Source organism: Bos indicus, chromosome 7, assembly GCF_029378745.1.
Source record: "Bos indicus isolate NIAB-ARS_2022 breed Sahiwal x Tharparkar chromosome 7, NIAB-ARS_B.indTharparkar_mat_pri_1.0, whole genome shotgun sequence".
Classification (NCBI taxonomy): Eukaryota; Metazoa; Chordata; class Mammalia; order Artiodactyla; family Bovidae; genus Bos; species Bos indicus.
The window spans coordinates 102640887-102666483 of NC_091766.1; the positions used below are offsets into that span (position 1 = coordinate 102640887).

General features: G+C 40.6%; 1 long non-coding RNA gene across 5 annotated transcripts in view; it reads left to right on the plus strand.

The window, feature by feature from the left end:
- Nucleotides 1-25597, plus strand: part of LOC109562363 (uncharacterized) — a 537301-nt gene that overhangs the window by 273458 nt on the left and 238246 nt on the right. For all 5 annotated transcript variants that reach the window (XR_011567828.1, XR_011567831.1, XR_002181174.2 and 2 more), the window contains exon 3: nucleotides 3764-3872. This is a non-coding gene — a long non-coding RNA (uncharacterized lncRNA). The remainder of the gene's footprint in view (nucleotides 1-3763; nucleotides 3873-25597) is intronic.

A 25597-nucleotide genomic window follows, 5' to 3' on the forward strand; every position in this document is an offset into this window, starting at 1 on the left:
TCCTTTGCCCCTCCCTCCCTTTCTTCATCCTTCCGTGTCCTTCCTTCATCTCTTCCTTTCTTTTCTCTTTGCTCCCTCGTTCCCTGGCTTCCTTACCTTTATTTCTGTTTTTGGTCTCAGATGCTTATTAAAATCAATAAAAACTACCAAAACATCTGTTTGAGTTAAGATGCTTATTGGTTTACTTAAAAGTTCAGGTGTTATTCTGGGTTCAGCTGGTAGTTAATCAAAGACAACCTGAGTAGCTAGTTTCTTTCTATTTCTCTACTTTACCTTCTGCAAAGCCACTTCTGAATCCAGACCTGTCTTTAAAGATTATCTTTTTGATAGCTTTCATGGGAAATTAGGAAAAGCTTTTGCTCCAGAATTCATCCTTTCTCATAGCCAGAATGGAACCTGACACAAAGCTGAAATCATTGTTATCCAAGGAAATGGAGTTTGTGATTCGCTGAGGCCAAGGAATTTCAGTTTGGGCTCAGTACCAACCCCATTTTAGGCATGGCCTAAAATGAGGGATGTGATTCACTAGAACGAATATGCCTGCTAAACCTATTCTCTAGGGAATTTCACTTAGTCCTGAGACTTTAAATTTAACTAAACACTAGTGACTGTATTTTATATTACATAATATATAATAACCAGTAAATTATATATATGTGTGTGTTTATCTCCTGCTGTGTATATGCATATGTGTATGCATATGTGTGTGTATGTATGTGCTGCTGATGCTAAGTCACTTCACTTGTGTCCGACTCTGTGTGACCCCATAGAGGGCAGTCCACCAGGCTCCTCTGTCTTTGGGATTTTCCAGGCAAGAGTACTGGAGTGGGGTGCCATTGCCTTCTCCAGTGTATGTTTGTGTGTGTGTGTGTGTGTGTGTGTGTGTGTGTGTGTGTGTGTATGGGTAGGAATGTATGCATGTGTATATGTATGTATGTATATATATACACATATCTCCAGTGTGGGACACTCCTCTTTTATTTTATTTTTGTGTGTGTGTGTGTGTGCATCCAGTTTCCTGTTCAGCACTTCTACTCTGACGTCTAATTGTTGTCCTTGTTCAGTCGCTAAGTTGTGGCCAGCTCTTTGTGACCTCATGGACTCCAGCACGCCAAGCTCCTCTGTCCTCCACTAGCTCCTGGAGTTTGCTCAAGTTCGTGCCCATTGGGTTGGTGATGCCATCCAACCATCTCATCCTCTGCTGTCCTCTAATCCTTTTGTCTTCAATCTTCCTCAGCATCAAGGTCTTTTCCAGTGAGTCACTTCTTCTCATCAGATCGCCAAAGTACTGGAGTTTCAGCTTCAGCATCAGTCCTTCCAATGACTATTCAGGGTTGATTTCCTTTAAGATTGACTGGTTGGATCTCCCTGTAGTCCAAGGGACTCTCAAGTCTTCTCTGGCACCACAGGTTAAAAGCATCAGTTCTTCGGTGCTCAACCTTCTCTGTGGTCCAACTCTCACATCCATACATGAAAACCATATAGCTTTGACTATATGCACCTTTGACATCGAACAGACCCTTACAGTTTAGCATGTCTCAGACCAAACTCCTGAATTCCGTCCACTGTAGGCTATTTTCCCTTCTATTCTTTCCTATCAGTAACAGCTTACCCAGTCGCTCAGTGCCAACAGTGCGGAGCCATCTTCTTTTCCCTCCTACTTCGGGCCTCTGTGGCTCCACACTCACTGAGTATCCTGTATTTCCCTCCCTCCACTGCTCTCGTGAAGCTGCCATCATTTATTTCTGTAATGACCTGGTGACTCTTCTTGGGGCTTTAGCTCTCACCCCCTTACTCTCTTCTATTCTGTCTATAAACAGTGATGTTTTAAAAGCATTAGTCAGATTTTCTGAGACTCCCTAGTGACATCCTATCACACTGAAAATAATCTGCAAATTTCTCAGTATGACATGAAAGGGCCTTCATAATCTGACCCTTGGATATCTCACTACCTTCATGTTTTTCCCACTAATAATCTGCTCCAGACACATGCCTTTCTGGCAGTTCCGCACCCACATTAAGCACTTCTACTGTTCTGAGCTTCTTCATTTGCTCTGCCTGAAATGCTCTTCCCTAAAGTCGTGTCATAATTCAGCCTAATTCCTCACTTCTTTTTCTTGGTTTGCAACTCAGATTTTACTGTTGGAAAGAAAACTTTTCTGACACTGCCACCACCACCTAAAATTTCGTACGCTCTCAGTATCTGTAAGTATCCCCTTATCCTGCTTTTGTTTATAAAAATAATTTTTCAACTTTTCCCCAAGTTCTACCTAGTATTATGTGTATGTATGTTCATCTTATATCCTGTCCCAGCCCATCTTACCCTACTGTATCATCATTTATCACACTTGCATGTAGCCTCCATGAATGCAGAAACTTCATTTTGGTCACTTCTGTATCCACAGTACTTGAAACACTGGTTGGAGCATAATGAGTGCTCAGTAAATATATAATGAATAAAAGTCTGTAATGTAAGTTTTCAAACTAAATTCTCATTTGAACTGCAGTTTGAAAGATCAGTACCTGAAAAGTATTTTCTAACATCCCCCCACCCCCAACCCCCCGGTATAATAGCTAAAATACTTGTTACCCATTCTGGGCACCGCTATTCATTCTATTTTTCCTCTTCTTTTCTTTGAGTGTTTGTGTGTGTGTGTGTGTGTGTGTGTGTGTGTGGCTTGTCTTTAGCTCTTTAGTGAGTGCATAAGAAAAACAGTGATTAGAAGAAAATAAGATTATGTATTTGGGAGACTATTTGTAATGATTAAGCATCCATTCTTCTGTTAAAGATAAACTCTTTTTCTTCTTTGGGTGAAGTAGTGTTTTCTGAGCAGAAATAAGAGTCTGCCTAAGTTGTAGGTGTTCACATTCATGTCAATACATTGCTTTTGCTGGATTCCTGTGTTTTATGTAAGAAATAGTGGGCTGATACATTTTGTACTTCAGCTATTGCACCTTTTCTGGTTGCTTTGTTAAACATGGTCAGTCCTGGTGTTGGGAAGATCCCCTGGAGAAGGGAATGGCAACCCATCCCAGTATTCTTGCCTGGAGAATCCCATGAAGAGAAGAGCCTGGAGGGCTACAGTCCATGGCGTCACAAAGAGTTGGATGTTACTGAGCAACATGACACTTTCAGTAAACATGTCCCAGTCTGTGGGACTTTGTCATTTGTCTTTGAAACAGAAATGCATCTGTGGGAAAGCACTTTTATTTTATTATTTTTTTAATTTAATTTAATTTTTTAACTATATATGGGAAAGCACTTTTAAAAGGCCTCATTATACATCATCTGTTTGTTAAGTTTTACCAGAACTTTACTGGGCCTCGTCTGTTGATAAAGGATAAGTAACTATAGGCAAAGTCCAGATGTGGGGATTCTTTCATCTACCATTAGGATAAGAACTTCCGTGCACACCATTAATTATATAGATTCCAAAGCATAGCTAAAATATGACCTGGTGTCAGGATATTATCTTATTATGTACAGTAAGAAATGCATGGTTTAGGGAAAATTTATATTCTTTCTTTTCTCTTTTGGGAACACAATTTTTAGAATGATTACAGATTTATTAAAAGAAACAAACTAATGCTCTTTGATGGATTAAGTTTTAGTATTTTTTCCCTCTTTCAAGAGGTTAGAGTAGTTGGATTTGGGTGAAAAAGTGGAAATAAGTTTTTCTGAAATTCGTCCAAATCCTTCAAATTAAAATACGCAGGGCTTACTGAAATTGCCTTTTGTATGTCTGTCTGTCCCTGTATGCAGCACAGACGGACAGCCACATGAAGACACAGTGGAAAGGTGGCCACCTGCAAGCCAAGGAGAGAGTCCTCAGGAGAAACAAACCTGCCTTAAGCTTCCAGCTTCCAAAAATGTGAGACAATACATTTCCATTATGTGATTGACTGAGTCTGTGATATTTGGCAGTCCTGGCAAACTAAACATTTTTTATCCTGTGTATTTTTTTAAAAATTAGTATCTCTTCACATGACTTAGTGAAAGGTGATCCAAATTATTATTAAACATTTTAGTTCATCCACTCTTAAGGGGAAGAGAATGGAGATTTACCTTTTGAATGTAGGATTATCAAAGAATTCACAGTCATAGTTTTAAACTGCAATATTTTTGGAGAGAATGGAGGAGGTAGTTACTGGGAAGGAACATGGAGTGAGGCTTTTGTAGGATACTCTATAATCTATTTCTTCATTGAGTATTGCTTCCATGGATATATTTCTTTTGTGATAATTCCCTGTGCTCTATCTACACTTTTGTGAATTTTTCCATATGTGTGTTATATTACCAAAAAAGAGTTAAAATGCTTAATGCTAATTTTGATCATCTTTCACTAAAACGTTTAGCCATCTGAAGAGATACTTTTAAAGAAAATACACAGGATTCAAATGTTGTTAAGTGTAAACAGGCTAATTAATCATGTAGATGTGCAGCAAATGGTGTACAATAAGTTGATATTTTCTACATCTACCAGAACACCAAATATCCTAGCATAAACTATCATAATATATGATGGCTCAGGGTACATCTAGTACTTAGAATTCATGAAGGCAGTCAATTTTTTTCTGTACTCAATTCCGATTAGTTGTAAGATTAAATATTTTTGTTAAGATTATGGTTATGTGGCTTCGTGGTATATCTTTTTGCCACAGATGCCTCAGGATAAAGACAGATCCTGCAGAGAAGGTGAGTGCTGTGCACTATTTGTACAGAAAGGTTGTGGCATTGTCGCCAATATTGGAGATGCAGGTGTGCCTTGGATTTACTAAAGGATTGCATTCTCCACTGCATTTGACTCTGTGTTAAATGCTGCTATGAAAAAGGAACAGATAAGTAAGAGATTCTCTTGGGTGTATGGGAAGGGACATCTTAATGTCAAACCCCTCAGTCTCACTGAAACGAGGCTAACACACATGTTTTAAAGACGTAAAGATAAATCCTGCGTCTTTAAGGCTCACTCACTGCTTTTTTAAACCTCTGAAATTACTTCCATGATGATGAATTCTGGTTCTACTGATAGGTGACATTAGAAAAGTGAGAGGGGACCCTTGATAATTATGGCAGAGTGTGCTTTGGAGAGGTCCCGTTTTCTATATGTAAAAGCCACCAGGTTCACTCTTTATATAATTCTGAGCTGAAATGAAAATTAATATATGGTAATCAGAGTTCACCTCTTGAGAATACTTACCTTGAGAATACCACTTTTATCTAAGTGTTCATTAGCAAAGGTAATAAATCTAATATTCTCTCCCAAATAATCATGCATTAAAAAGCTATTTCCAGAACCAGAGTATAAATGTGCACCATCTGAATTAACAAAGAACAATTTTAAAGAAACTTAAAGATGAGTTTTAAGCAGGTGCTGGGATTTTATTAACTATTTTTTTGTGTGCCACAAAAGAGAGCCATCTCTCTTTGTCAATCAAGGCTCCTAGGCTTCATTTAGAATTTTTGACATTTGTAGATATAAATAGAGCATCTGAATAAGAGCAGGATATTTAGGTGACTCTTCTAGCAGAGTTCTGAAGGATGGGGTTATACACGCTAATAATGTGATTATCAAAATTGTTTTTGATGATGTACAGGATTAAAAAATGGGTCTGATGATTTCTTAGTCTGCACTCTACCTAAGGGAAATGGAAATAGATGAAAAGATGTACAGCAGTTAAAAAGATCAGAATCCTGAAAGAGCAGTTATTATTATTACAGTAAATTTGGTCTGGAACATTTGAAGATGAGCCTGAGCCCTTGGTTGATAACCATTGCCCTGAAGAAACCTAGAAATGATTTCCCTTGGAAGTAGGCTAAGGAAGATAATTCCAAAAGGACCTTCTTGATTACAGTTAATAAGCTTTCAGCCTGTAGTGATGTTCATGCACACAGAATGAACAAAATTTCTGATGTGGGCTTCTAAATACAGGGGCCTTCAGGATTTTGCTTGGAAAAAAGTAGTCCTTTGTTTATGCGTCTTAGCAGTGGCGGTCTCTATGTGTACATTCATTTGTACGTGGAAATTGGAATTCACATGGATGGTCTATCTAGAGAATATGCATTCTCACGTTCATGAACATTCCATAATTTGCAGCATGGGTGTTTGGGAGGTTAAATATTATCTAGTGGGAGTGGCATGCTGCTGCTGCTGCTGCTAAGTCGCTTCAGTCGTGTCCGACTCTGTGCGACCCCATGGACTGCAGCCCACCAGGCTTCTCCATCCCTGGGATTCTCCAGGCAAGAACACTGGAGTGGGTTGACATTTCCTTCACCAATGCATGAAAGTGGAAAGTGAAAGAAGTCGCTCAGTCGTGTCTGACTCTTAGCGACCCCAGGGACTGCAGCCCACCAGGCTCCTCCATCCATGGGATTTTCCGGGCAACAGCACTGGAGTGGGGTGCCATTGCCTTCTCCCAGGGAGTGGCATAGTAATTCTCGTTTCATTTACATTGGATACTTTTGTAGCAGTGTCACTTCATGTGTAGTACTTATAACTCAGAAGCAACTCCATTTTAAACCTGCACTTGTGAGTGTATATGTGTTTGTAGGTTTCTATTTTAAGAATATAGAGGTGCTTCTCTCCACCTGAACAGTGTTTTTCAAATGGGGTATCGTGTGGGGCAGCCTAGGTCAGAGAAGAATATGAATGCCATGGTAACGGAAGAGGAGAGGAGGGCTTTGGAGCAAGACAGCTTGACTCTGAATCCTGCTCTCAGTACTTTAGTCCCTACTTTCTTTATCTGTAAAATAATGGTAATAATACCCTTCCTCATAAGATATTTTAAAATTAAATGAGCTAAAGAATGAAAAGCGCCTGTATGTTATTTGAAATACACTGAACCGTGAGTAGCCAGCGGACATTATCGCATTTCTTTCTAGATCGGTGAACTTCATGAAAGGGTGGTGATTGTGGTAGAACTGCCTTCTGCTGTGTTTCCAGCACAACCAGCTGCCTCACCATTATGTGCCGTGGGCCACAAGAGCAAAGAGACTACAGATGGCCTGGAACAAGCCATTCCCTCTGCCTGAGACATGATTTAGAGTGAATTCTGAGGTTCAGTCTTCACAATTCATCAATAGTCTATCATTTAATAGACAGAATTAGAAGGCCAAAAGAGGAATGGCACATTTTAAGGCTTCAAAATTTGGTATTCCAGGGCAGTTTGGAAGAATTTATTCAAGATAGACATATGTGCCAGGATTGAAGAATAAAAATTAAGGGCAGAGTTATTTAGAGTACATTCACCATTCCAAAAGGCAATCTGGGTAATTCATAGCAGATAGTGGCAGCTTTATAAGACATCATCATCAATAAACATTTATAAGCATCCACCAGGGCCAAGACCATACCTGGCACTAGAAATTACTGAATAATTGCTTAACTCCAAGTTTCATTTTGGTTCTGGAGACATGGTCATGCATTGGTGCATAAGGGAGTGTTCATGATGGTGAATGATCACAGTAAGATTTTATCATCACTATTGAAAAGCATGCCACATATGATTTCCAATTTATGATGGAAGCAACCGAAATATGGTATGTTCAAATATGTCATATTATGAAGACTTTATTTAATGTATAAGTTATTCCAATGAAAATTTTAAAAGCCTTGTAAATAACACTTTCTTTGATGCTTTTTCTTTTATCACTTTATACTAGTCAATTTTTTGATGGGTTTTACAACCATTGACACATACTCCTGAACACAGTGAAACTACACACAAAGGGAATTCTCTCAGAAAAAAAAGTTTAAAGATTGGAATTTTATTTCAGGCCACAGCAGAATGCTTTAGAGCAGATAGAGATCTAATGAGTTATCCATTGGCACCAAGACTCTAAACTCTGTCTTACAAATGGACTTGATATAATTCGTGTTAGCCTGGCAGGAACAAATTGACAATGGAAAGTGTGGGCTCACTCATACATTGTGCTGGCTTATTGACATTAGTGTACCTTGTTAGATAAATCTACACATTTTCATCATCGGAGGCTCTACAAATGACATTAAAATTATCTTTGAGTTTCAAAAAGGAGTCCTTAATTACTACATAGTTATATCTGTCTTTAATAAAATGTCTCCCCCCCTTTTTTTTTCCTTTTGTAGAAGAGAAACTAAGAGAGAAATACCTTCGACCAGAGGGCTCCTCAGATTCTGTTAGCTACATCACAGGGATTCATTCTCTTAAAATGCGGATTCTGATTCATTAGGTTTGGGAGGGATATGAAAAATTTGCATTTCTAACAACTCCCGGCTGATACTTTTGCCTGTAGTTCATGCACCACATTTTCAGTAGCAGAACCTGAGCTAACTCATTGGCATGACTTCATTTTAAATGGAAATAGCTGAACTCTAGGGGAAAATGTGCTTTGGTTATTATTGGAATTTGGTTACTTTGAGTGCTAGCCACACCGAGGAAAGATATTCTAACCATCGTCTATGAACCTATGACAGCAAATTTTGTTTTCCAGGATACTCTTTGTTTTACGTAAGAGTCCTTTCAGATTTTCTAATCTGTGCCAGTAGTGAAGCTGCAGTTTTGTTTCTGTTGTAAATTTATCAGGATAGCATATCAGGAAACCTTCCTTCCGTAAACAAAGTCTGAAATGTTTTATTTCTATTCCTTTGCAAATTAACATAGAAGACTGTTTTCAATCTTGGATGTTACGACCTATTATCTTGTTTTAGTGTCTCATTTATTATGTATTGGTTTAAAATTTTAAAAGAGTATCAGATATAGTTTACCTTTTCTTTATTCTTTACATACTGGAGCGTTTCTCCCAATAAAACTAATTTGAGAAAGTGAGGAATATTGCCCTTTGAAAGAAATGCAGAAGTAATCTTACGGGAATGAATAGTCAAATTCTTGGGGTTTTGAGCTCCCAGGTAGACTTTAAAAAATCTACTGCAAAGTCAGTCATCTGAAAGTCAAAGCTCTTTTGAGTTGGAATGGGTCTGAATATCAAGAGCAAAACCTGGAGGTCTCAGGGCAGAGGGTTTATGCGGGGAACCTCAGAATGGGGACGAGTATATGAATGACATGAAGGCATTGTGCCCACTCGAATGGAGCTAGCTTTGTTTTGATCGGTGATTAGAAGATCAGAGGGACTGTAGTCTCAGAGGCTGCCTGGGATCACGGTCTGGGTACAGGGGAAGGTAATGGGGTGGAGAGTATGTATGAAACACAGATCTGTTTAGGGCATCATGGGAGCAGAGAGAGAAACATGCCCTGCCTTGCAGAGTACAGTTGCTGAGACTAGAATCCTCCCTGGAACACTTATGTCTAGTGGGTTTTGGAGGGATAAAGCAGCAAAGACTGAGAGGAATACCTCCGACACTTGGCCTTGGTGGACTCTCTCAAAGTCCTGTCCTCCTAAGTGGGGAAGGAGACCTTTCAGTCTGGATCAGAATGAGGAGTAGATACATGCTTGGACTGGGTACGACTGAGGCCTTCAGAAGAAAATGGCAGTATCTGATGAAGGAGCCTAGACGAGATGAGTTACATACAACGTGGAGAGTTCAGAGTCCTGGGCCAGGTGTCCAACAATACAAACATACAAACAACCCTTTAGAACATAGCTTACCTCCAGTAAGAGAGGAAGGGGAAGTCAGATGGGGATGGGAGTGCTGGAAGAATCCTAAGGAGTGAATGCAGTTGAACTAAACAGAGATCAACTTAAAGAAGTGACACTGCTTAACTTGAATTGCAAAGTCTGAGTTATTCTTTCGCTGTTGAGGCTTATGAAGTAAATTAAATATAACAGTCAAAAATGGGGAAAAAACAAAAAGCACAACCTGAAAGTTGAGAGTTATGTTTTATTCAGTGGGCGAAACTGAGGAATTAAGCCCAGGACACAGCTTCTCAGATAATTCTGAGAGACTTCTACAAAGAGGAAGAGGGGGAATATAGGAGTTTCCATAACAAAACCAGGTCGTTGGAACATCAAAAGATTGCTGTTACTAAAAGAAGACCGGATATCTCAAGTTAAGGCATTTAGCACTTCTCTGTGTATGAGAAGATGCAAGAGTTGGAGCTCACTGAGACCATTCCCTTCCAGAGGCCCCTGAGCTGGCGGGGGCCACCCCTCTGTGCTTTCACACCCAGAGTCTTTTCAGGGTATGGCAGTTGACTGAGGGGGCGGGCACTGTCTGTTTCCACCCTGAGTTCTCCAGGCTCGCTGCTGGGGCAGCTGTAATGTCATGGCTTGATGGCAGCAACGCCCTTTGTTCATGACAGGCAATATTTTAGTTCTGAAGTGTAGTAATACAGTTACAGTTTATCCGTCTGAGTTCTGTGCCTGTGCCAACTCATAATCTCTGTAGTAAGATGATGATAATAATGCCAGCCCTGCTTACTTTAATTTTAAATAATAGGAAAAACAAAATTCCTATGGAATTTGTAGAGTATTAACTTCAGGGTTAATTAAATCACGTCATCGCCCTTCTTACATTCTTTGAACTCATCTCCTTGTTCCCGAAACAAAGCCCTGTACCTTTCCCCTGGCCTGAGAGACCCACCGTGTCTTGCTGTTCGCCAGCTCTGCAGCCCAGGCTTGTTCTATTGCCCCATAACTATGTTTGTTTGTTCCAACCTCACGTTCTTAGAGTTCCTTAAACTTGACTTGCAGTTTTCCACCACAAGGCATTTTCAGATGTTATTCTGTCTCCTTGGAAGATCCTCCCACCGGTAGGTCAAGTTTCCTTGCCAAATACTTTGTATCACATACTGCTTCTTTACAGTCTTGATCACAGTTGAAATAGATTTTTGTTGCTGTTGTGGATAATGTCAATCTTCCCTCACAGGTCTAAGCTTCAGTAGTCCAGTTCAGTTCAGTTCAGTCGCTCAGTTGTGTCCGACTCTTTGCGACCCCATGAATCGCAGCACACCAGGCCTCCCTGTCCATCAGCAACTCCCGGAGTTCACTCAAACTCACGTCCATCGAGTCAATGATGGCATCCAGCCATCTCATCCTCTGTCACCCCCTTCTCCTCCCGCCCCCAATCCCTCCCAGACTCCCTCAGAGTCTTTTCCAATGAGTCAACTCTTCGCATGAGGTGGCCAAAGTACTGGAGTTTCAGCTTTAGCATCATTCCTTCCAAGGAAATCCCAGGGCTGATCTCCTTCAGAATGGACTGGTTGGATCTCCTTGCAGTCCAAGGGACTCTCAACAGTCTTCTCCAACAGAGGCCGTGTCTGTTTGCTGATGTAGCCCCAGTGTATAGGATAACCCAACATGTTATACTCTTTAATATTTGGGGGAACACTCAAAATGAATGAGTAAATGGTATGATCTGATACTCTCATTCTACCTAAGATGTAGGGTCTGATGAAAGTGAGTTTTCTCCTTGCTTAATGATAATCAAAGTTGTTTTTAATGATACCTTGGGGAGAGGATGGGGAAAAAATTCAGATATACTAAAAATACATTCAAGAATATTGTCTCATTTAAGAAATCATTAATTACCCTACCCCATAGTGTTCCAGTCTTTTTAATATATGTTTATTTATGAAACCTTCTCTTAAAAGAATCATTGGTTGTACTTCTATTGTATTTCAGATAGGAGGTTATGGTTAGAACATCACAATATTTTATTTATTAAAAGAAAATTGGTCTCTTTGCAGCTTATTAAGTTCTGTGGTTTTTTTAGAAAATGAATAACCATGGTTGGCCCCTGTAGATATTTTTTCCCTATGTTAACTGAAAAGCCACATGATATTTTGAAAAGATGTTTGCTGTATCTGTAGGAGTGAAACAGTAAAGACCAATGAGACAGCCAAGACAGTCAAAAATGTCACCAGATAAATGAATCCCAGCTTGTATTTTTTTATACAAGATTACACAATTTTAAATTGCACTAAAATGGTACTAATTTGGCAATCTTGTCTCTGATATGCTTCGAGTCTTAAAATTCTATGAACTGTAGACTGGAGGGGCACTCACCCCAGGTTTGAATGAAATGTATTTACAGCACAGTGGGAGAAAAGTTTTATTTTATTCCTGGTTTTCTCTATGCTTCTTAGTGCAGAAGCAGTGGAGCCAACAAAACCATATCAATATTTAGCATCTCTTCTTTAAAAATGACAAGCTTTAGAAAAATAATTCAATATCAAGGTTAATAACCATAGCTCTGACTGCCCAGGTATGTTTCAAACACTATTTGAGGAAAGAGAATATTTCTCCTAAGAAAACTGTATGAATGTCAGACAACTATTTTTTCCATAAGACCTTATAAATAATAACTAATATTGTGCTAGGACAATAGAGGATTTTCTCAATATCCTCTGGGTGCCAGGTAGAATACTGGCTGTTAGCTTGCATTTATGACAAAGTATTATTTTTCTGCTAAAACAGATGGATTTTGAATTGACATTTTGGCATCACAGGAAAATACATACTGTCCTTTCAAACACCCCTCTCGGATACATCAGGAAAGCAACTATTAAGTGAAATGTAGGACAGCAGGGCTTCGTTCTACTTTTCTTATTCGTGTTTATTTGTTTGAATTGGCCATAGATAGGTTCCTAAGAATTGGAACTGTGTCAGAAGTGATTTGATTAAAGTCAAACAACAAGCAGAGTTATACCTTATCAAATGACTTCCCAAATGACTTTTTTGTGGGAGGGGCCACCTTCATGGACAAAATGTAGCAAGTTCAGAAAAGCTTTTCTGGGCATTGTTTCATTTGCAAGATGTAGTTAAAACTGGAAAATGACAGGAATATTTGCCAAATACAGATACTAACAGAATAACTTCCACTCCCATAAGTGTGGAAGTATTTAGTGTTGAGTCCTATGTGACAACTTGAAAATAACATATAAATATTACTGAATAGAGATGTTTCCAGAATAATCCTGTATCTGTAAATCTGTAAATGTAGACTAAGAGGAATGTTAAAGTTGTGATTACAGAAATGTTTACTCAGGGAAATTATTACAGTGAGGATTTTATTGTAATTTTATTTTTGGGATTGTACATGTATGCTGCGTGCTCAGTTGTGTCCCACTTTTTTGTAGCCCACCAGGCTCCTCTGTCCCTGGGACTCTCCAGGCAAGAATACTGAAATGGGTTGTCGTTTCCTACTCCAGGGGATTTTCCCAACCCATTTTCCCAACCAATCTTTTCCCAAAGATTGAACCAGAATCTCTTGTACTGGCAGGTGAATTCTTTACCACTGAGTCACCTGGGGAGCCGGTATGTGAGATCGGGTCAATAAAGTAAGACTTACTGATTATTGCATTTATTTTGTTGTTGTTGTTTAGTTGCTAAGTTGTGCCTAACTCTTTTGTGACCCCATGGACTTTACCTTGTCACGCTCTTCTGTCCATGGAATTTCCCAGGCAAGATTATTGGAATGGGTTGCCATTTCCCTCTGCAGAGTATCTTCCTGATCCAGGGATTGAATGCTTATCTCTTGCATTGCAGGCAGATTCTTTATCACTGTGTCACAGTCAGAGGTGGATTTTACTAGGTAAAATTAGTTATGTGCAGTGCAATATTCAAATATATTTTATTTTTATATGAGAATTTTCTTTTTTCCTTCAGCTTCTCTAAGTGTTCACACATTTAATAGATCAGATTTGTTTTTTGAGCCACTTAATTGCTTTCGATTCAAATATGTGACTGTTTCCAATATAAAGCTATACCAGGAGCATTTTGACAACTCAGCTGAAGACTTTCCTTCAGTCATGTTGGCCTTTGAGGGCAGGAGGAGGAGGGGACGACAGAGGATGAGATGGTTGGATGCCATCACTGACTCAATGGACATGCGTTTGGGTGGACTCCGGGAGTTGGTGATGGACAGGGAGGCCTCGCATGCTGCGGTTCATGGGGTCGCAAAGAGTCGGACACAAATGAGCGACTGAACTGAACTATACACACTTAACCCTGCTCGTGTGAGCCATTTTAGTAAGCTACAGATAGTTGTGCCTTTACTTCACTTCCTGTAACATAATTTTCAATCATTTTGATGAAAGCTGTCAGTTTATTCCTTATTCATTTCTATCTTTCAAAAAGACTCGGAAGGCACTGCATTGTCATCTGCATGTCCAGTCATTCCTTTCAGTCCTGAGTTATTCTTAGCAGTACATTTGCTTCTGCACCATGAACTTCAGACTGTCAAACGATACTGTATTGTTGAGACTATCAGTAAATATCTTTATATGCAAAATATTATTATTATTAATATTCCAGACATTTAGTTATGATTTTTTTTTTTACTAACAACTTTATTTGTAAAGCTGTTTAAAAATTATGTTTAGTTTATATTAGCCTTAGCCTTTTGCACCCCACTCCAGTACTCTTGCCTGGAAAATCTCATGGATGGAGGAGCCTGGTAGGCTGCAGTCCATGGGGTCGCTAAGAGTTGGACACGACTGAGCGACTTCACTTTGACTTTTTACGTTCATGCATTGGAGCAGGAAATGGCAACCCACTCCAGTGTACTTACCTGGAGAATCCCGTGGACAGAGGAGTCTGGTGGGCTGCCGTCTATGGGGTCGCACAGAGTCGGACATGACTGAAGTGACTTAGCAGCAGTAGCCTTTAAAAATCATGTTTCTAAAGCTTATGGTTAATACATTAGTAGAAGAATGTTTTGAGGTACCTTTTCCTTTATATTAAACCAGTTCAGTCAGCAGAGCGAAAGAGCATTGCCTTCTTCTTAGAGTTCTCATTATCTGAATGATCTAGTTTTTACTGTAGTGATCACAGTGAATCACTTGAAAATGAATATGCCAAGGGAAGTGTATGTTCTAGAAAGTTTCGGTATGTTTAAATTGCCTATTCATATAATTTAGACCTCAAATTCATACGAAGCTTATAATTTAATCAAAAGGATGATGTTGTCAAGCAATTATTTTGAATTCCTAAAGTATGCCAGATACAAGCAGTTTGTCATTTCAATCATACAGATGGGGAGGACACACACATGAAGACACTGATGCTCAGCAAGGCTGAATAACTTTCCTAGTGTTCAGTTTAGTTCTGTCACTCAGCTGTGTCCAACTCTTTGTGACCCCATGGACCACCCACTGCACACCAGGCCTCCCTGTCCATCACCAACTCCCGGAGCCTACTCAAACTCATGTCCATTGAGTTGGTGATGCCATCCAACCATCTTATCCTCTGTCGTCCCCTTCTCCTCCTGCCCTCAATCTTTCCTAGCATTAGGGTCTTTCCCAATGAGTCAGGTCTTTGCATCAGGTGGCCAGAGCATTGGAGTTTCAGCTTTAGCATGAATCCTTCCAGTGAATATTCAGGACTGGTTTCCTTTAGAATGGACTGGTTACACCAGTCAATTGACTGGATTGCCTAGTGTTACACCTCTGAAAATGGCGGAGTGGGAGTCAGATCTGAGTCCTTCTGAGTCCAGAGGTGGCGATCCACTTAATCACTGAGTTAGTGTCTTTCATGTTTGCTTCTCTTGCCTACAATGCTAAAGATATTCCTTCAGACTCTTGGCTAGTGAATCTATCTTGGATAGGGTTTTCTTTTTTTCTTCAGCTGCATTTTAAAATGATTTAATGAGAGAAAGAGTTTAGTTGAAACTGAAAATTTAAGATGAGACTCAACATTTCTGAATTTCAAAATTCACACCTTGTCCCCATCACAAGAAACTATCTCTTTTTTAAGTTTAGTTTTTATTGATGTATAGTCCTGGAATGTGAAGTCAAGTGGGCCATAGAAAGCATCACTATGAACAAAGCTAGTGGAGGTGATAGAATTCCAGTTGAGCTATTCCATCCTTCAGGATGATGCTGTGAAAGTGCTGCACTCAATATGCCAGCAAATTTGGAAAACTCAGCAGTGGCCACAGGACTGGAAAAGGTCAGTTTTCATTCCAATCCCAAAGAAAGGCAATGCCAAAGAATGCTAAAACTACTGCACAATTGCACTCACCTCACATGCTAGTAAAGTAATGCTCAAAATTCTCCAAGCCAGGCTTCAGCAATATGTGAACCGTGAACTTCCTGATGTTCAAGCTGGTTTTAGAAAAGGCAGAGGAACCAGAGATCAAATTGCCAACATCCGCTGGATCATAGAAAAAGCAAGAGAGGTCCAGAAAAACATCTATTTCTGCTTTGTTGACTATGCCAAAGCCTTTGACTGTGTGGATCACAATAAACTGTGGAAAATTCTGAAAGAGATGGGAATACCAGACCACCTGATCTGCCTCTTGAGAAATTTGTATGCAGGTCAGGAAGCAACAGTTAGAACTGGACATGGAACAACAGACTGGTTCCAAATAGGAAAAGGAATATGTCAAGGCTGTATATTGTCACCCTGCTTATTCAACTTATATGCAGAATACATCATGAGAAACGCTGGGCTGGAAGAAACACAAGCTGGAATCAAGATTGCTGGGAGAAATATCAATAACCTCAGATATGCAGATGACACCACCCTTACGGCAGAAAGTGAAGAGGAACTCAAAAGCCTCTTGATGAAAGTGAAAGAGGAGAGTGAAAAAGTTGGCTTAAAGCTCAACATTCAGAAAACGAAGATCATGGCATCCGGTCCCATCACTTCATGGGAAATAGATGGGGAAACAGTGGAAACAGTGTCAGACTTTATTTTTCTGGACTCCAAAATCACTGCAGATGGTGATTGCAGCCATGAAATTAAAAGACGCTCACTCCTTGGAAGGAAAGTTATGACCAACCTAGATAGCATATTCAAAAGCAGAGACATAACTTTGCCAACAAAGGTTCGTCTAGTCAAGGCTATGGTTTTTCCTGTGGTCATGTATGGATGTGAGAGTTGGACTGTGAAGAAGGCTGAGCGCCGAAGCATTGATGCTTTTGAACTGTGGTGCTGGAGAAGATTCTTGAGAGTCCCTTGGACTACAAGGAGATCCAACCAGTGCATTCTGAAGGAGATCAGCCCTGGGATTTCTTTGGAAGGAATGATGCTGAAGCTGAAACTCCAATACTTTGGCCACCTCACGCGAAGAGTTGACTCATTGGAAAAGACTCTGATGCTGGGAGGGATTGGGGGCAAGAGGAGAAGGGGGCTACAGAGGATGAGATGGCTGGATGGCATCACTGAGTCGATGGACGTGAGTCTGAGTGAACTCTGGGAGTTGTTGATGGACAGGGAGGCCTGGCGCGCTGCGATTCATGGGGTTGCAAAGAGTCGGACACGACTGAGCGTCTGATCTGATCTGATAGTTGATGTACAGTGTTGCGCTAACTTCAAGTGACTCAGTTATACACATATATTCCTTTTTAAAATATTCCTCATTTGAACTGATTCAAATGTATGCTTTTTAACAGAGTGAAGTAAGCCAGAGAGAAAAACACCAATACAGTATACTAATGCATATATATGGAATTTAGGAAGATGGTAACAATAACCCTGTGTATGAGACAGCAAAAGAGACACTGATGTATAGATCAGTCTTATGGACTCTGTGGGAGAGGGAGAGGGTGGGGAGATTTGGGAGAATAGCACTGAAACATGTAAAATATCATGTATGAAACGAGTCGCCAGTCCAGGTTCAATGCACGATACTGGATGCTTGGGGCTGGTGCACTGGGACGACCCAGAGGGAGGGTATGGGGAGGGAGGAGGGAGGAGGGTGCAGGATGGGGAACACATGTATACCTGTGGCGGATTCATTTCGATATTTGGCAAAACTAATAAAAATAAAATAAAGTTTTAAAAATATTCCTTTCCATCATGGTTTATTGCAGGATATTAACTATAGTTCCTTGTGGTATACAGTAGGACTTGATTGCTTATCCATGAAAATATCTCTTAATAGGCCATGGTATTTGAAGATAGCATTTAGAGAATCTCAGTTTCTCAAGTTACAGACGTATTTTACATGATTATTAATTCTTTAAATATTTTACTAACAATTTAACTGTTTGGTTTGCTCCTCCCACTTTAAGGAGAAGCTGTGAATAGCTATCTTGTGGGATGTCCTGCTTACTTTGCTCTTTTTCTCAGGGAGCAATTTTATGATAGTGGCTAGAGTTTGTTCTGAATTTCAGATGATGATTAAAAATGAAATAATAATTAATAGTTGTAGAATTTCCATAAGGTATGTGGTAAAGATGATGAAAAAGGAACACATGTCAAGATATTTGCTAATATACAGATGGCCTGTTCAGACTCGGCTTGTATCATCGAGTGATAGAGGTCAGTGAGTGTGAAGAGTAACCATCCTTCTCTTGGTTGAGGAGAGTGAACTCTAAAGGAATGATTAATTGATCTTAGAGTCGGGAAAAAGCCTGTCTCTTCAGAGTCCATCAGCCAGGGGGCCGTGATCTGAACTCAGGCTGTTTGATGCTCTGTCCTGTCCTGTCAGGCCACCCAGGGGGTCTGGGTGTCTCTCTGGGAGGCCGCAGAGGCAGAGGCCTGGATCACACAGGTCCTTCCAGAGGTCGTCGGGTCTCTCAGGAAGAGGTTGGGTAAGAGTCGGCCCCCGGCCCTCGCGTGGTGTCCACCGTCGTTGTTGAATTAGCTGCCTTGACACGCACAGCCCTTCTGCCAGCACTGGCCGGTAGTCTGGGCTGCTTCTGCGCAATCACTGGCTGGGACCTCCAGCCCAGGACTACCGTGCCTGCTTGCGGAAGCTCTGTGCAGGCAAGTGTGAGTTTCTCCTCCTTGGTAAGTCTCTGTCTTTCCCCAGGGGTCGCAAGATCCCTACAAGGTCCGTGCCATGCCTGGTCAGGTACCAGGTTCAGGGTTTTCCCCTTTTCTACAGCTTCACACAAGGCAGAGATTGTGAGATTCCTGGGAAATATTTGATGAGGACAGAGAAAGGAAGGGGCTTGTTTGCTTTCATACTGTTAATATTTTAGAGAAGCCATGAGTTACATTGATAAAGGGATTTAAACCAAAGGGCCATCCACAAAGCAGGGTCAGATAAGAAACCCCACAGGTAGAAAGAAAGAGTGTGTTAAGGATAAGGTCCCCGAGACTGAGCTTAGGGGCCTGACAGATAGAGAGAGTGGGATGTAAGGGGATGTGAAATCAAATGTGCCTATTCAGCGGCTGATCAGAAAATGACAGATGGATTCACTCAGCAAGCTGAAGAGGCACGCACCCCAGAAGAAAACAATACTATTATTTAAGATAATGGGGACATTCTTCACGGATTGTTTCTGGAAAAACGAGCAGGCAAGTTTATCCCTTGATTGAGGCACTGACTTCTTCTCAATCAAAGCACAGTGAGTTGACTGTACAAAACTTTTAGAGCAAAAGTAAAGAAAAACAGGAGACATTATAAGCAGCAAGCACTTTACCTCTGTGCAGTTGGCTGTGCCGTTGAGCAGTCACATTAGCCATCTCAAAGCAGTGCTTCTCTGTGTCCTTTCAGGGGTTCCGTGAGGTCAGACGTTTTTTGGAATAATGCAAAGATATTATTTGCCTTTACTGATAAAGGCATGGGTACATGTTAAAGCATTTCCAGAGGCTACATGTGATATCATAACAAATCGAATGCAGAAGCAGATACGTGAAAGTAAGTAGCTGTCTTCTGTTTAATAAAGATTTCCAAAAATAATAATTAAAAACTACCACTTCTCAAATATTTTTTTGTTTCATTTGGACATATATTTTTCACTAAAAATTATTATTATTATTATTTTTTAATTTTATTTTATTTTTAAACTTTACATAATTGTATTAGTTTTGCCAAATATCAAAATGAATCTGCCACAGGTATACATGTGTTCCCCATCCTGAACCCTCCTCCCTCCTCCCTCCCCATACCGTCCCTCTGGGTCGTCCCAGTGCACTAGCCCCAAGCACCCAGTATCGTGCATCGAACCTGGACTGGCATCTCGTTTCATACATGATATTTTACATGTTTCAATGCCATTCTCCCAGATCTTCCCACCCTCTCCCTCTCCCACAGAGTCCATAAGACTGTTCTATACATCAGTGTCTCTTTTGCTGTCTCGTACACCGGGTTATTGTTACCATCTTTCTAAATTCCATATATATGTGTTAGTATGCTGTATTGATGTTTTTCCTTCTGGCTTACTTCACTCTGTATAATAGGCTCCAGTTTCATCCACCTCATTAGAACTGATTCAGTGTTATAATATGATGGATGTATTACTTTTCTCTTAAAATGAATTGATATATTTTAAAATTCTCAGCTTTAATTTCAAATGTTAATAGACAAAACCAACATCAAAAATAGCTCTTAGGGGAAAAAAAATAGCTCTGAAGGGCCTCTATTATGTTTCCCAGGTAACTTAGTGGTAAAGAATCCACCTGCCAATGTAGGAGATGCAAGAGATGCGGGTTTGATCCCTGGGTCGGGCAGATCCCCTGGAGCATGGCACGGCACTGTATTCTGGTATTCTTGCCTGAAAATTCCCCTGGGCAGAGGAGCCTGGCAGGCTTAGTCCAGGGGATGCAAAGAGTCAGACAGGACTGAGCCCAGGACACACACGTGCATACTCACAGCCCTCTATAATTTATGAGTATATAGAGATCCTGAAAGTAACAAGTTCAGAACCTTTGTCTTTAGGGATATGAGAATGTTCCTTCTAAAAAGTGCCTGAGTATGACACTGTAAAGGATCATCGTGCCCATTTCTTTTTTTCCTTTCGGAAGCCTGGGAGGCGTACACCTCCTCGTAGCCCTGCAATAGGGCAAGCCTCTGTTACTAGTTCTGGCAGTGTGTTGTGGGTGGCAGTGACATGTGTCACTGTCTGTCCCAACGTTTGATATCTGATAAGAGATTCTTAAGCACTCTGCTGTCCTGCTGTTGAGACTGTGGAAGCATGTGTTGACATGACGGTGTCAGAGACTAAGGCAGCTGGAGTACTGAGCCCACTCTGAGCGGAAAGCCACCCTGGAGAGCCACCGGGACTGGCAGTGGGCCTAGCAAGAGCTCGAGGAGGACGTTCTTGCTGATACGTCTCTGGGGCTTGAAGGTTGGAGACCACTCTTGCATAAACTAGTCTTTCCTGGCTTACACCTGACTTTTCATGGGAAAACCAGCATGGGCGGACAGCTTTTGGGGTTATGCACTGAGAGCTAAGGGAAAGTCCTCATACTATTAGAATAAAAGGTGATTCTGAATAGTTTTTTTTTTAAGTCATTTGGTATTTTTTAAGAGGTAATTATCTTAAAAAATGACATCAGGCTCTGTGTACCTAATATGTCCAATATGGATAATACGTATGTCCTTACTCCGGAGGAATACGTGAGCTACATAGTCTTCTGTTATATTATTACCTCTTATATTTACAGAGAGCAGTGTTCCCCCATGTATTTGTTAACTCTTTGAATAATAGTTATTAAATGACAACTATGCTGTGTGTTGTTTGTTGGGAATGGTGCAGTGATAAAGACAGTCTTCAGCGTCACCACTTAATTTATAGGCAAGAAATTGAGCGAAGGCAAAGGGCAAAGTCTCCATGCCTGTTGGGTTGACACATTTCAAGGACTTTCCAGGAAGTCCCTCCAAAGACTTAGGCTTACATCTTGTTGAGCTCTCTGAGCTGCGAGGGAAGCTGGAAATCAGAGTGTTTTTTTTTTCCTCTTGGGCACATGGACAGCCTGAAGAAAACAGGTTCTAAAATAGGTTGTTAACAGGGTGGAAGAGTCGATAGCTATTGAGGAGACAGTCAGACACATCTTCCACACTGGCCCTCGGTCCTTTTGAGAATCTCTCCACCTCGGTCACACCATGACCATCTGGACTCACGTGCATTGCCAAGGCATGAAGTCCTGAGTCCCCAGTGCTCCGGAATATCCCCGAGTCACCTGCCAATCTGCCCCCGTGGGGATTTCGGGTCCAGTGGCCCTCTGCCTCTCGTGTTACTTTTGGGGTACAGCTGTCTGAAAACTGCAGACACATACCACACAGTTACTCAGCCTGCTGGACTCTGCTCTGGGAGCCGACCCCAAGTCCTCTCTGCTCTTGGCCCCATAGATCTCTGTTCTCTAACCCCTCTTGCCCCCATGACAGAATATTTTCTTTCTGTTAGCAGGGAAATCTGTTTTCCTTCATGATACAAACCTAGTTATTTTGCCTCCACCTAGAAATCCTCTCCATCCTTTGGAAGTCAAAAGATTCATGGGCTATTTTTCCTGTCTACTCTGATGCAAATGGCAACCCACTCCAGTATTCTTGCCTGGAGAGTCCTGTGGACAGAGGAGCCTGGTGGGCTACGGTGCATGGGGTCACAAAGAGTCGGACACAACTGAGCGACTTAACACACACACACTCTGATGCATCTCTCCCTGAAGCACCATTTACATCACCAACTACCTATTTGAATTAAAGAGAGGGAAAAAGAAATTCAAGTTAATATCATAAAGTATCATTGTATCATCTAAGTGATTGTGTTTTCAATATAATGTAAGATTTCTCATATGCATACACACAATATGTGCTGGGAAGCCCTAGGAGCGAGTTCCAGGGAGTCTCAGGCATCCCTGCAAAAGGTGGTGTCTAAATTGAAAAGTTAGTAGAATTTACCCAGTTGAAAATAAAAGAGGCGGGGAAGAGAAGAGGGAGTAAGGGGGAGAATGAGAAGTACTTCAGAAAAAGGAAATGGCACATGTAGAAGCAATAATAAGTATGACAAAGTCAAGGGATTGTCAGTAGCTCAGTATATGGCTTGAAAGTACAATGTGAAATAGAGAGAGATGTGGTGGAGAAGAAGAGAGAGGAGAAAATAGCTTGTTTGGACGTTATGCAGACAGACCTGAGCACCCCAACAATTGTGTGTTAGTAAGCTCTCTCTTGCTACAGTATGAAAAATAGATTGAAGCTGTGCAAGACTGGGGCTAGGGAGACCTTTTAGAGGTTTGTTGTAATTATTCCAGCAAAAGATAATGTCAGGCTGACCTAATGTCATAGCAGTGGGAAGGAAACAATTGAATGAATTGGAGAGTTATTATGGATATAGAATAATTGCAACATTGAACAGCAGTCTTTGTCTTTGGATTGGCGGTTGAGTGTGTGTTGGTGACATTCTGAGACCACAAACACAGAAAGAGGATCAAATTCTTCAAGACGACCCCACTGTCTAAAACTCCTCCCTGTTTCCTGCTCTGATTTTTTTAGAATTTATCATTATCAGGTATATTTCATTTTATCCTACTTTGTGCATATGCAATAGAATATAAACTCCTTGTGTAAGACATTTGTGAAAAGTTTTTTTCTCTATCATATTGCCAACTTCTAGAACAATGCCAAGTGCATAGTAGCCACTGAGTAAATATTGGGTAAATAATTGTCCAAATGAGTAAGAATTGGCCAGTAGTAAAATAAATAAGGTCAGTATTTGGACCTGCTGAGTGTGAATTGCCTTTGGGATGTGCTGTAGACTTTAGAGATAAACATATTAAGTTCAACTGAAGTCTGATTCAGAAATAAACTTTGGGAAGTCTGCAGAATATAGCTAGCTTTTGAAATTATGAGAGTGAATGCAATGTTCACCCTGTAATTAAGATCTTGATTAAAGAAAATATGCTATCAATAGATATTCTTCTTTGCAGCTATAGTTGCTCCTGATGTGAATTTCTTTTATTCATCAATGAGGACATGAACGATTTGTCTTTGTAGTCACCTTCCCTATACTTCACTCCTTTAATCACTTCCTCAGCAGGAATGCAGTCCCTTCATTGAGATGTGACAATTCTTTTAATTTATAACTTACAAATCATCTTCTCTCTCATGGCTTAGGTTACTTGGTACCTCTGGAACCTTATAAAAGTTGGTGATTGATAATCAGGTAGTTCCCAGAGGCAAAGGATATTTATCTTCCATTCTTTGCAGTCTTATGAAAATACTCTTGAAAAAAGTTATACTCACCTAGGTATTTTCTTAACACTTCCCATTTTCTTTCTTTCTAATTATTCCTCTTTATGTTACTTTGGCCACTTGATGCGAAGAACTGACTCATAGAAAAGAGCCTGATGCTGGAAAGATTAAAGGCAGGAGGAGAAGGGGATGACAGAGGATGAGATGGTTGGATGGCATCACTGACTCAATGGACATGAGTTTGAGCAAGCTCCGGGAATTGGTAATGGACAGGGAGGCCTGGCGTGCTGCCGTCCATGGGGTTGCAAAGAGTCAGACACGACTGAGCAACTGAACTGAACCGAACATTCTTTAAATGACGTATACCTAAATGATTTTTCTCAGAACAAATTTATGACATCAGACAATTTTTTTTTTTCCTCTTTTGCTGTGAGCATGCATATAAGTTGCTTTAGTCCTGTCTAACTCTTTGTGACCCTATGAAATATAGTCCACCAGACTCCTCTGCCCATGGGATTCTCCAGGCAAGAATACTGGGTTGGGTTGCCGTTTCCTACTCCAGGAGATCTTCCCAACCCAGGGATCAAACCTGGGTCTCCTGCATTGCAGGCGGCTTCTTTACCATCTGAGCCACTTTTGCTGTGTAGCTGGCCTCTAGTTTGCCATTATTTGTAATAATAGGGAATTCAAACATCTGCCAACTAGTCAGAGACAGAGCCAGATTTTGTGAATGAGTCCTGTAAGGTAGAGTTTAGTGGCAGTTCTCTGTAATGGTTGTTTTGGGAATGGCTTAAATTTTTTTTTTTTTTTTTTTCTGTCTTTAGAGTAAATATGAGAGGAGTTCTGAGATACGGGAGAAGTGATGATGCTCATAAAAGCAGGGCATGTGGCTGAGGAACTGGTGGGGGGCAGGAATCACTAGCGTATTGTAATATTTTTGTTCCAGGCAACAAGCTGTACCACAGGGGTCTTAGGAGAATCGGGGGAGGGGGGTATCAAATTGATGATTTTGGTACCAGAAGACGTATTTCCAGATTTCATACAATAGAGTAATTGCTTTCTTATAACTTGGAGTTAGTTGAAACCTGTTTCTCTGTAAGCTCTTAAAAGAGCTTAAGGGTGAGGAACGTGAAAAGGCATATTTGTCTAGTACTGTCTTTCTCAAGAAACTAGGTCATGTCAGGCTGAGCTTCCTTGAAAGTCACCGGGCCTCCTGTTTCTGCTCGTGCAGTGTGAGGGGCGGCCATGAGGCTGTTAGAAAATGGTTCGTGGTCCATCTGTAAATGACTCTGGAAACCTGAGTGAAGCCATTAAAAACTTGGTTTTGGCTTTACCATGTATATTGTGACAGAAAGATCCCCTGGAGAAGGGAAAGGCTACCCACTCCAGTATTCTGGTCTGGAGAATTCCATGGACTGTAGAGTCCATGGGGTCGCAAAGAGTCGGACATGACTGAGCAACTTTCACTTTCACTTTTCTGTATATTGTGGCATTTGTGAAGTCAGGGACTATGCATTCTTAAAAAGAAAAATTATTCATCATGTATCATAGTGCTCTGTATACATAAAGAAATTATGTCGATCATTCATTTTGTAATTATACAAGTAATTTAAAATTGTGCTTTAATATATGATTTTTTGGTAGAAACTCAGCATTTACTATATGCCAGGTATTCATTTTTAGTGTTTAAGTACCTAACTTGAACATCTTATAAGTAAAAAATTGAGGTACAGTGTACATCACCCAGAAAATTATCAGTTGAGTTTTAAATAAAACCAAGGATATTATACTCTCTTCTCTTAAAAGCTCTTTAGAGATCGGCAGGTTTTCATTAAGAGGAAGTTCTGGGGATG